Genomic DNA, 13,100 nt, shown 5'->3' on the forward strand with positions numbered 1-13,100 from the left:
CCAAACAAATCCATGAAATGCTGTGGATGTGTCATGCTTTATATCAGGCCAGCACAGAAACGAACAACCAAAAATTGGCATGAATTCACAGATAGTGTTAGCATGCGTAAGCAGTACTAAGAACTTGCTCTGTATCTCTTGAACTGAAAAGACACTTTTTCTTCAGGTAGGAGTAGATGAACAAATATATTTCATGTAGGTATTCAAGGAGGTTTTATCATTGCAATTTTTTTTTTTTATATATATTCCTGAAGCTTAACGTTTTAGTGGAAAAGTGAGATTATTCACGGTGTCATTAAGTAGTTATGGAGAGGAATGCTTTTTATATGTGAAGTTAAGCAATCCATGAGGTTCGGAAGAAAAAGCTACCTGGCAAATGATAGATATCTACAACCAAATACAGATTTCTTGAGTAATAGATGCAGTTCCTTCAGAGCTTTCATCGTGACGGTGCTTTCTAGAGGTAACTCTTGCTCGCTTGGTTACTGAAGTGTTATTTTCGTCAGGAATCATCTGTCTGCTAGGAGCTTTGAAAACACTACTTAGACAGTGTCTACATTGTATTCCTTCCTAAGTATTCAGTGGGAGGGAATAAGGAATAGGATAAAACCCAGTTTTATAGTGGATGGAAATGTTTCTATAGACCTGAAGCATAGTTTAGTTTTTTTCTGAGGGCTGTTCTGTTTTATTCTGTCATAACTGAGAAAATGCATTTGAATTGAAAATACCTTTCCCAGGACTTTCCCATTTTATGCAGGAGCACGTGAGAGGGTGGAATGAGACTACCAGTGCAGCGTACGTGTCTGGCTTGGGGGCCTGTGCTCTTTAGCTGCCTTCGTCCAATTCATAAACTAGGTTTATCTTACACTCCTGTTTTATTCCAGAAAGAATTCTGAAGTGTTTTCTGTCTCGTGCTGAAGGAATGTTAACAAATACAGTTTTTATTTAGCATTTTGATGAATGCTGTTCTTGGTCACAATCTTTGAGTGAACCATGAGAGTCTAGCTCCTGATATGTCTTATGCTCCTTTATTCCCCTTGTCTGTCAGCGGTCACATTGAACTGTGCATTTGAGGGATTTCTTAGATAATTTCTACTAGCAAATCCAGAAAATCCTAAATTGTTTCTCTTACGTTGAGATTCATTTGTTATTTCTTAGCAAGATGATGTTGCTGAGGCTAATTAGTAAGGTTAAATTTTTTCTCTTGTTCTGAATGGAGTTGCAGTTCCGTATCAGGAGAAACGATATAGTAATATTTTCAAGTAGGGTGCCCTCTGTTTGACCAAGTCTCTGTTGTGATTACAACAGTAACCATGTTTAATGGACAGGTTTGGGTAAAGCCAGCACTGCTAGGGCAAGAATATCTGTTGTGGAATTATTCGACTTCCTCCTTTTTATGTCTGTTATGAGGAGTTAAATGTTTACTTGCATAGCAGAATTAGACTAAGCAAAGGAGCATATTTATCTGCAGGACTTTAAGGTAAGATACAAGTAAGTCACATACCTTTCTAGTCCAATTCCATCAGCTTGTTACTGACTTCACATCTCCAACAGTGAGATGATATCCAACAGTAGCTCTAGTTTTAGGAGTTAGTAGGCCTATTGATAAGCCAGTTTTCAATTGTGTCATTCATGTATGGTGTTTCTTTCAGTACCTGTATTGATTTTCACACAGTTTATGCTGAGTAGCTGATATTCTTAAATCTGAGTGTAGCATTAAGATTACGCCAGACCGCTGTTTCTAGTAGACACGCTGTTGCAGAAAAGTTTTCGTTAACCCAACACTTTATAGCTCCACCTGAATTTCTTTTTGAACTGTACATTCTTTGAGTGAATGATGACTTGAGGAATCTTTGACTCCTAGAAAGAAGTCAAGAAATAATGTTCATCTAGCCTGAGAGGCATAGCCTTGCATTTTTCCTGGACACATTTACATATGAATTTGTAAGAAAGCACAAGCAAAAGGTAAAGACTTTACTGCATTTGTTCCAGTATGTTAAAGAAAAAGAAATTGTGTGTATGTGTAAAATTCAATGCTTCCATTGGGCAACAGTCCTGATTCCAGCTTTACAAATTTATGAAAGTATATGCTGGCTCCTATAAAACTACCCAGCTGAACCTCTGACAGATATACTCCTATTTCTTCCCTCTTAAAATTCGTTTGTACGAAAATATATCTCCAGTAAGACATGTTTATGAATTTGGGATCTTTCTCAGATGAGACATTGCATTGCATTTTAAATTTACACAAATAGTTTTCACAACAGTCTCTTGCATTTGTTTCCAATGAGTAAATATTCCTCGAGTTGAGCATTACATCTGCTCTGGATCCTGTGAAATGTTACTCTGCATTTGCTTATTGAAATCTGGCATGCTATAAAGAACCTGAGTAATATTACAGTTTCTTATGTTTTGCCCCACTTGCCTTTACTGAGGCATCCGCAGAGTCCTTGCATCCACAGAGTCCTTACCCGGAGACAAGAATGTTTCACTTATTTACATACTGTGCTTCTGCAGGATCTCGGGATTATTTACGTAGGTTTAGTGTTATTAAATTCCTTGATTTTAGGAGATGAAACCCTCTTTCCTTCTCTGCTTCCTCAGAAACAAGCCATTCCTGTGGAATCAGGACAAATGCTTTCACTTAACCCCAGTGTTTTTTGTGTTTTACAAAGCAACAACTTGTCCTCTTCCTGGTGAAGGATAAGTAAGATTTTTAATGTGGTAGGACTCAGATAGATAAATTAATTGCTGTCTTTTTCTATCAATTAAAGTCACTTGGGAACTACTTTTTTTGTGTAACAGATAAAATGGTGATAAAACGTCTTTTGGTGAAATATCAGAAATGTGGTTCTCTTCAATGTGTAGTAAGAGCCCTTTTCAGTGAGGGGAATGTTTCTTCGTTTGTTTTAGAGGTACTTTCTTCCCCTCACCTATAAAGGCTGCTTGAGAGCTAGCAGCTGTCTGCTACTATTGACTTTTTTTTAAAATCTGCAGATATTCCCATTTTCTCATAGTCATTAATTTCTGGTATTACTATTCTGAAGCATTCCAGCATTCTCTGGGATGCAAAGTGCAAGGCATGAAGTGTAGTCACTAGCCTATCTCTGCCAAGATGCTCTAGATGATTTGATATGGAATTAACTCAGTGGCCAGTTTTCAGACACTTAAATCTTTTATTCATTGCATAATCTGATTTTTTTTTTTTCAAATACTTTCTTTGTGTAATTTAACTGTAGCTGTGTCTAGACATATTTCCTGAGTATGGCTAAACAATTTTGAAGGTAAATTATGAGCTGATTTTTTTCTGCACTTTCACACAAACATAGTATCTTTCCATTAAATATATTAGAACAAATGGGAACTGCAGGCATTGGAAGTACAATTTTCATCCATTTTGCAAACCTTTGTAAGATTAGCTGTATCCCAGTAGTGTTTTCAGTCATTTGACATCCATTTGCAGTGCATCCATACAGTCCATTTCCATTGTTTCTACTTGTACCCACTACTTCTTTAGATTTAGAAAATTGATAGGACCTCTTCCTTCATGGTATTCTTTCTCCTGGTTTCTCATGTCCATTTGCTGTAAGGCCATGGCTTAACAAGAAACTATTGTAGGATTTTCTTTTAAATTACTTGTTTTTTTGCTTATAGGAAATTCTGCTTATTCGCTTCTCTCTTGTAGGATTCTGTGGTGTTCTGTTACTTTTCATAAAAGGCAGCTGCAAATGTTAGCACCTTGTCTTGTTCCTTGGTCAGCAGTCCCATTTGTAATGTGAATTCACATGAATTTCAGAGGTGCTCTTTATGTTATTTCAGACATCTTTGCTGCAGCATGTTCCACTACTCTTGTTCATTCTGTTTTCTTTGTATAGCTCTCTGCTCTTTCACTTTATGCTGTCCTTCTTCGTGTTTTCCCCTTCCTGTCTTCAGTAGTAGATGGTTGAAATACTATTTTTTTTTTTTCCTGAGAGCAGTCTGACTTACCTGGAAATTGTTGGAGGTAGTCCTTATTTTGCATGGATGCTGCCTTGGAGAGGGAATAAGGTTTTTAGATCTTAGTATAGCAACTGGAAAAACTTAGAGCTTTTCCATGCTTTTTTGGGGAGGGAGGAGAAACTAATTCCTGACTGAGATAGGAATTTGAATAAAGGGGCTAGTAGTGTGTACTCTTAAGTAATTTTTGAGAATCTTGTGCCCTATTGCTTTATTATGAAAACTTTAGTTCACATAGTCAACTATATTTATTCTTTTTTTTTTTATATTTCTGTCACTATTTTGTATTCTGTATTGACTGGAAAGTCTGAATGCAGATAGTGCCATATGTTGGAATGACCTTGGGAACTTGTACGGGTTTTGGTTTTCTTGTGTTTGACACTTTTTTTTTATTTTGTAAAGCAACATCCCTGTATTTTTTTGTGTGGTCTGACAGGTAAAAGATACTGGAAGAGTTCTCAAAGAAACAATTCTATGAATCACGTATGCAATGTATGTGCCATCGTTTGCTCCATTTTTACAACAGTTGATCCTTTAAATGTATGATTGTTAGATCTCCTGCTTGTATTCTGTACATCATACAGCATACCAAACTTGACGTGTCAGTTGGTCATCATCTGTCAGACTCCTACTTAGCAGGATACTTACCTGTTGCTGTCTGTATATGGGGCCTCGTTAGTTACTTGACTGTAAAATGAAAAAAGCATCGCAGTGACATAACCTTTTATGGTTTGAAGTTCTCAAAAGGTACAAAATGTTTGATTTCACTAAATGAGGTTGTAACTTCTTTCTAAATGTGCAGTGCTTGCTACGTATTTTCTAGTAATTGTTCTGTTTGTTTTTTTTTTTTAATCCTTTTTCCTTTCTCCAACCCGTAATCCTCTGAGCTAGCGTTAATTTTAGTTGGATAGTGCCATGCTTTTTAAATAATAATAAATAAATAAAATCCCTCATTCCATTTTCAGAAGGCTTGAATTTTGGAAAGTTTAGTGACTTGCAGCGAACCATAGCTTTTTCTACCATTCATTTTTAGGACCAGACTGCCCAGATGTGGTCTGTTCCAGTATGTCTGCAACCTAGACTTTAAACAACTTAGGTACCAGAAGGAGGCGAACTGAAGCAGAAAGTTTGTTTTGGGCTCCATTGCCTCTTTTTGACACTGTCAGCCAGGCCACCACTCTTTTTTTTTTTTTTTTTTGTTGCTTTTTCAGCTTCAGCATACTATCTGCCAAGCTCAAGGGAAGTAGCCGAGATTCACATTGGAACCAAGTCCCTGTAGGTCTGAAGAATTTCCCCTGATACCAGGAGTCTTCTCAAAGTTTAATAGCAGTGCACCTGCAAAGGTATGGCATTCCCATCTATTGTGACAGCTGGTTAGTGAGACATAGGTCCCAGTGGGAGAATGCTAATGAGCTTAGGTTATGTTTGCCTTCACTTCCTCCACTCTTGACTGATCCTTAAATGAGTTATGAAAACCATTTTTCATTAAATCAGAGATCCAAAATTTCACAGCTGTTATGACTGATTTCAGTTGGAAATTATATTTTGTCTGGAGCAACAGGTTCCTGTTAAGATGGAATCTGTTTTAGCTGAAACCAAACTAAACTTAGATGACTTCCTGCTGTGGATTGAAGGTTTACTTTGGAGTTTTAGGCCTTATTTCCATACATGCATATATGAAACTCCATGCCAGACTGCGTCATCACTCTGTTTGCTGATTTGATCACACTGCGTTTCAAAGGGACGGGGAGAAGATTTTTGTATTTTTCTTAACTTCCCATGGATAGGATGGCTGCCACTTAAAATATGCAGATGGTCAGGCCTACTCTAATGAGACTTAATTGATGAATGTGTCAAGCATAAACTGTGTTATGTAAAACTTCAAGTGACCTCACTCAAAAAAATAGGACTTTAAATGTGTGGGACTTGAGAGCAAACTGTCCAAGCCTGTTTAACATTTTTGGCCTTCTCTGAAACGTCATATACGTCTTAAGACATGTATTCTTGTAATGAATTTTGAGCTTCCCATGCATCATCCCTCACAGAATGTATATAATAAGTGTATATGGCACAACAAATGTGAAGTGTTCCTTTCTTTCCAAAGAGACTTCCCTAGCAAACCAATCTGACAAATTCCTAATGGTTATGCAGATACATTTTCTAGAACTAAGAGGTCAGATTCTAGATGATGACATATTCAAAGATTGTCCTATATTTTTTTCTTTCTTTTTGCTTGCTGTTTTTCTGCTCCCCCAGAGTTAAGCAGACAATATTTTCTGAAATTACAATCAAGGCAGTTTTGGCTGAGAAATCCACAGTAGCTGAGCATTTATTTGGCTATTTATTTGTGTCTCTGGCTGCATGTACTGGATTGTAGCAGAGTTAGCAGCAAGCACTGCGAGCAGATGCAGTGGTGTGAGTGTGACGGGCAGGGTGCTGGTTCTTAAGGACCACGGACAGGGACCGCTCCACGTGTGTCCAGCCCATCCGCTGATCAGCCCGCGGGACCAACCCCCAGGGCCTGCATCTGTCAGGGGTTTCTATTTGAACAGTTCAGCACAGCCTCACCCCTGTTGGAGGCATCAGTACTTATGATTCTTTATCAGTTGATACTTTTAAAACAACATTTTCCTGTGAGTCCATGTCATAAAAATTATTGCTGTTCCATAGTGTGTGCGTTGTGCCCTGTTTTCTCCCATTTGACAATCTTATTACTTACCAGAGTACTTGCCAGAGACTGCTCTCATGTTAAATGCTTAGTTGCTGTCCTCTTATGTGCTATTTATGTGACTTCAGAAGATTTCAAACTGTGAGGGCAGTAATAATGCAATATATATTGCAATAATAGTGATCGTGAGCTGCTTTTGCTTGACATAATAGAGCAGAGCTGTCACTTTACAGAGTGCTTTCTAGTGAATTATTGAAATACTTCTTACCAATTCATTCAACAATTCAGAAATGAGTAAAATGAAGACAAGCTATGGATGATTCTGGACATATATACACTATCACTTACAGGTTAATTGCATAAACTAAATTGCCACACTTGATGCATTTGAATATTTTTATGGATACAAATGATTTTAAGAGAAACTTGACAAGATGTGGTGAAAACTGATCTATGCAAAGTTAATAAAATTTAGCGCATTCATGGAAATGTAGCCTATTATATTTTGTCATTTTTCATGGTGTTTTCCTGGTATGTTGAGCTGATTGAGCACTTCTCTACCATATTTTCAAGGTTCTGTGACAGTTATTCATTTTGGTCACCTGTATCAGTGAAGTTTACTTACTCTTTCTAGCATGGCTTGTGTGTTCATTTGTCTTGATTTTAATCAGATACAACTTCCTAATACCTGGGCACTGGTTCATTTTTAAATTTTAATCTGGAGCAGAAGAGCCTGAAGAAGAAAGCTCTATAAAAATTTTTGCAAGGATCTTTTCGACCTTCCTCTTTTTCAACCTTCCCAGTCTTCCAAAAGTTATTTCTTTTAGCTCATCTGAGCAAAAAGCTTATATAATTATAAGGATTTTCAGTGTTTGCAGTTTTCAGTGCCTAATATGGCTTATTCTGCAACTAGTTGTGTCTGCCCAAACCTTAGTTGAATCTTCCTGAGGGATGGACTGTGCTCCTCTAGACTCTTCAGGAACTGCTATTTGGAAGAATTGGTAACTTCTCTTACCTAATGGACTGAAGTTATATTTCTTGACCGTTTAAGGAGGTGACTGATTAAGACCACAGAGCCACCTCCTTAGGTGGTCGTTGCTTCGTTAGAGCAAAGAAGTGTGCTTTTCATAGTGGGTTCTTTGAGCATATTTCTGTGTTTCTTGTTAAGCTGCTAATGTGGTGTCCCTCCTTTGACTCACTTGGAACTTTCGAAGTTTCTTTTGGACATGCTTCATTTTTCAGCTGGAACTGGTGCATCACTGCTATTAACTGGTTCTCTTCCTTCCTAAGTGAAGTGATGGCTGAAGCCCAAGGTCTGCTACTTCATGTGTTGACAGTTCCAATACTTGGAATTATGCAGAGGTTTACTGATTCTGAATCCTGTAGCTGTATAGTAGGACATGGCAGTTACGGAAAGAGAGTTTTGGAAGTTAAGCTTCTTTCTTCTTGGCAGTTGTTGCAAAAACATATTTGGATAGCTGTAAAAAAACAATGGCTTAACAGGGAAAAGCCTTTCCCGTATTTGATCATTCAACTTAGAGAAAGTATGTGTATTGATAAATACTCCATTTCTGAAAACCGCATTTATTTCCTCTGGAATTTAGTTTTCTTATCTTCTGCTTGGAAGAATGTTATTTATTGAGAACACCTCCTTTGAGAAGCTTAGGTTTTTTTACAGAACTGTGTGGTAAAAACCAGCTAAGCACGGAGGAAGGCAAAATTGTATTTGTGAAGAAGACTCTAGCCACCACTTTTAATTTCAAAGGTGGCTAAGTCAGTAAAATAAGAAGCAGCTTTAACTGTTTTATGAGGAAAAGTAGGAGTAAAATCAAATGCTGTTTGGTTTCACAGCCTGTTTAAGGTGGCCACTAGAAATATGTTACCATTTGCATCTAGTAGTAGAGATGATTAAATGGGACTGTGATGAGGTACCAACGTCTCAGAACTGTGTATCATGCTGAAGCTGTGATGGCAGCAGCTATTCTCAGATTTCTCTTGGGGTGTGTGTGCAGAATGATTTTTTTTTTTTTTTCTCCAAGGGAAGAAAACAAGCCGCTTTTTCTTCCTACATATGCACAGAGAAACGTATTCCCCTGAAATCTGGGAGTCCTGCCTAGTGTATATTCTAGGACATGTTTGTAATTGCCCTGAACATGAAACTACTGACAGTGGGTTTTTTTTCCTTTCTGTACCTTCACAGAAAGTATCCTTGTAGGGCAACGAAAATCATGCAGTGTTTCAAGTATGTTAGCCTACTGTAATTATAGCAAACTGCTTGGGTTGGGTTTATAGGCCTGGTAGAAGTAGCAGTTCAAATTATATGCTGCTTTAAAGTAACACAGAATTTAAGCAGAGTATCACTGAATATGGAAAACAGGTCGATATTTGATTTAAACAGAATTAAGTACAATAGAAAAGCCTTCTTTGGATAAATGATTTTCTGTCCAAGGAGGCCAGCAATACCAGCGTGGAACAAGCCTCCTCTTAAAAGCTCTGGTCTTGTGTTCAGTTGCCTTTCTGAAGTGTAGCCTCAAGTTGCTTTGGCTTTGATTTTTTTTTTTTTTTTTTTTTAATTTTTATTTCTTTTAATTTTACTGTGTGGTTTGCATCCTCTAAGGTCAAACACCTGTTAGTTGCAATAGTAGCCTTGCCAAATGTGTACGGAATTCTGTAGAACCTCTGGACTGCACAATAAAGTGGAGAAACAGAGCTATTAAATTGGCTGGGGAGGAGATTTCCATTGAGAACACTACTTCTGCTTTGGCTGTCAAAATAACATGGACAACTGGAGTGGGAGAATGTGTCTGTAGATAAAGAAAGCTGTAGCATGCAGAGGACAGGAAAAATAAGAAAGCAGTGGAGAGAAAGCAGGAGAAGAGATAGATCAGAGTATATAACAGCAGCGAAGGACAGGTGAGTGATATTTCCATTTCAATTTTTATTCCGTTGTTCCTTTATTCTGACTTTCGGTTCTTCACATTTACCAATTTTCACAAAATTTATAGTATTAGAAGTAAATTTACAACAAACCCTGTGCTTTCAGGGTATTGTATGTAAGATAAGTCTAGAGCTGCAGGAACTGTCTTTGAAGTACTAATATTGAACTTGCATTGATTCTTTCCTTTGCTTCCCTTTTTTTTAACCTGTTCTGGTAAACATGTAACAGAAAGGAATTTCCAGTTTCTAACTTCACTCAGTTATTTAACAACATAGCTGATTTTTTTTAAAAAAAAAAAAAGCCTTCCTGCAAGCCAGGTAATTGTGACTGATTCTTAGTGACCTACAGAGGAAAAAATACTGGAGGAAATTTAATCTAGTATTTTCTTATAGTGGACTTAGGTTGTGGAGTTGGGATAAGCCATGTATACGCACACATGCAGACACAGTGGCTGGTGCTTTTAAAGAACAGGGTTGGCAGTAAAGTCAACTGAAATGGATTTAAGGTATAGTATTTACTATAGGTAGAGCTGCTAGTGCGACCTGTACTTAAGGTTTCACGACCCTTTCCATTTTAATGCTTAACTCTTAGTTAGTTTATAACTTTTGCCAAAGTTGGGTTCAGACAGATTTTTTCCATGCCAGATGTCTGCTCTGAGTTGAATTTTTTTTGAAAGTTTCAGCCAAAACAGTTCTGTTCCAACAATAAGGCTAGTGAAAAGTATGCTGGTTTGCTTGTGTGAGAATATTCTGGTGTCCTTCTTTGATGCTCCAGTGCCCCCAAGCTCTGAGGCAAGGATTTGAAATTTGGCAATAGTTCAGCCTTTGTGTTGAGGATGTGCCTTTTGCCTCCCTGTAAAAATCCACCCAAATTTCCAGACCGGTTTACGAGGCTTTGAAAGGTTGCCATTTGCATGGGCTTAATAGGAATTTCTTAAAACTTCACAGTAAGTTTCCTTTAGATTCTCTTCACACTGGGAATGCTCCAGGCAGAGTGGAGCTGCATATTTCATCCCGCTTCTGCTAGGGATTGTAACAGATTGTAACTGGATCTGTGTGCTGACATTGAACTAAGAGCGGGCAGCACTTCGTCTTGTACCACCGCTGCCTGTTCCCATGTCCCAGCCCTTTTTCCTGGTGAAGGACCTGGGTTCTCTGGAAAAAGGAACTGTCTCATTCATTTGAAAGAGCGGAGAAGAACTTAGGGGTGTGTGTGTCTGGTCTGCACCATTCCTTTTATCACAGAAAATGTGTGTCATACTGGCAAAGTATTACTTCCTTTTTTAATGAATGTTCAGATAATAATCATTAGGTTTTGTAGTTAAACTTCAGTAATTAAGCAGATCACAAGGTTTTAAGCATTTCACTGAACTATGCTGGCATCAAAGTTTTTGAAAAAGTTAGACTCAAAGTGTTGCAGCACAGTAATGTGATTTAGAGGGCAAAAATCAGGAGTTCAGTTTTTTAAAACGTTTACGTGTAAGGCAGACCTCGTGCACTTCATACATTGTAGTATGGTCTCCAACTTCATCACAAGTATTACATGCTTTGTCCAAGAGGCATTTATCTGATTGGAATTTGAGGAATAGTCCAGGATTTGTACAGTGAAGGGTGCGTGTTCCTCTGTTACAGAAATTGGAACATGTTGAACAAGTGAAGCAGGAATTTTAGGAATGAAAAAAGGCTTTGTGGCCAAGACAGCTCAATGCCGCTTGATGAATTACACGCAGTCTGTACGCAGTCATGGTGGTTTTACATGGTACACCCAAGTAACCGTTCCTAAGTGGCTGCTTATACTGTATTCTAGTGGTCGGTTTGAGAACTCTTTCCAATTTGCAGAAACGCAGAAACTTAGACCTGCATGTGAAGTCAGTGGGACTGAGAGGAAGAAATTCTTCACGATGAGGGTGGTGAGGCTCTGGCACAGGTTGCCCAGGGAAATAGTGGATGCCCCATCCCTGGAAGGTTCAAGAACAGTTTGGATGGGGCCTTGAGCAGCCTGGACTGGTGGGAGGTGTCCCTGCCCACCACTCTGATTGTGAAGAATTTCTTCCTGATGTCTAATCTAAATCTTCCCCCTCCAATTTAAAGCCATCCCCCCTCATACTGTCATTGCATGCCCTTGTAAAAAGTCCATCTGCAGCTTTTTTTTTCTTTTTCTTTTTTCCCACTCTTAAATAATCCATTTCATACTGATTCAAACATAAAAATCCCAGTATTGTAGCTCTGGAACTTAAATTTTCCACTTTGAATCAGCGATCAAGATTTGTAAATTGTGAGAATAATATTTAAATACAAATTTAGTTTGCAGTAGCCTAATCTTCTAAGTCATAGGCACTTTACCTTAGTATTAGTTAAATAAAATATTACTGGGATCCCTGTCCTTTGTGTTCACTGGAAAATGTAAATTACTCAAACTGTTGATTACTGCCTCACTGAGGTAAATTTCCCCTTTGTAAAGCTGCTTCAACAGTTCATAGTTATTATCACTTTATAAAGCCAACCGGTACCTGAAATTTCCTATGCAAAACAAGATTTTGTAGTTTTTTTGAAAGAGGCAGGGTTACAATAAGAAAGCGAATGTGTTTGTGGAACTGTCTCAATCCTGAAGTGAAAAGATTTGCTGCTAAGGTTTAGTGAATTTAGGGCTTTGGAAATCGGAAATCTTTTGTTGGAGAGCCTGCAGCAGTGGAGAGTTGTGGGTTGTGGGGTTTTCTTTCTTTCTTTCTTTTTTTTTTTTTAAATGTGTGAGAGGGTTTTTTTTTTTTTTTTTCATTTGTTTCTTGGGTGATTCCCTCAGGGTCCCATGCCTCTGAAATAGTAGATCTCGGATGGGTCTTTTTGAAACAGTAGCTCTCGGATGGGTCTTTTGAAAGCTTCAGTGAAGGCAAGGCACTTGACAGGATGTTTGTCATGTAGTATTTTAAGGAGAAAGATGGGAATTTTGAGCTGCTCAAAGCATAGGTCTCCCTTGGAGGAACTTAGCTGCGAAGAACAGCAGTCTTATTTGTTTAGTTGTGTGAAATCCACTTGCTTGTGGACAACTGGTTTGGGTTTTAGTTTCCCCCTGAAGACTTCCGCTTACTTGTGTGCTCTTCCATATGTGTTTTGAGCTGTGCTTTGAAGTTGGGCAAATAGCTTTAAACAAAAGCTGTTACCACACTTCTGCATAGCATCTAGCTTGATTTCAGCATGCTGATGTGTCAGTGATGTGGTTTAGAGTTAACGAGATGCAATTCTTTGCTTGCATTGACATTGATTTCTGTAGGATTAAAATTAAGAAAAGAAAAAAAATAATTACACTGGTCTGTTGTACGAACGCCAAGTCAAACTTGGATCTTACAACGTGATGAAATGGCTGTGCAGCCATTATTAAGTGGCCAGGCATCTGTCTTGAGACATAGGTGAAGTACCTGAGTTATTCTTTATTTTTTTCCTCTGTTATCTTCGTCTTCCCTGGTTTGCCTCATAATCAAAGGAATTTTTGAAAACCCATACT

General features: G+C 38.1%; 1 protein-coding gene across 9 annotated transcripts in view; it reads left to right on the forward strand.

Annotated features, from left to right (window-relative positions):
• The window catches only part of ANAPC10 (anaphase promoting complex subunit 10), a 41,976-nt gene that overhangs the window by 25,254 nt on the left and 3,622 nt on the right, over window positions 1–13,100 (forward strand). The window contains exon 5 of one of the 9 annotated variants that reach the window (XR_008449818.1): window positions 5,208–5,339. The exons of the other annotated variants lie outside the window; for them this stretch is intronic. The gene's annotated coding sequence lies outside the window, so the exon portion shown is untranslated. The remainder of the gene's footprint in view (window positions 1–5,207; window positions 5,340–13,100) is intronic. 9 annotated transcript variants of the gene reach the window in all.

This window comes from Cuculus canorus, chromosome 4 (genome assembly GCF_017976375.1).
Source record: "Cuculus canorus isolate bCucCan1 chromosome 4, bCucCan1.pri, whole genome shotgun sequence".
In the NCBI taxonomy this organism is placed as follows: Eukaryota; Metazoa; Chordata; class Aves; order Cuculiformes; family Cuculidae; genus Cuculus; species Cuculus canorus.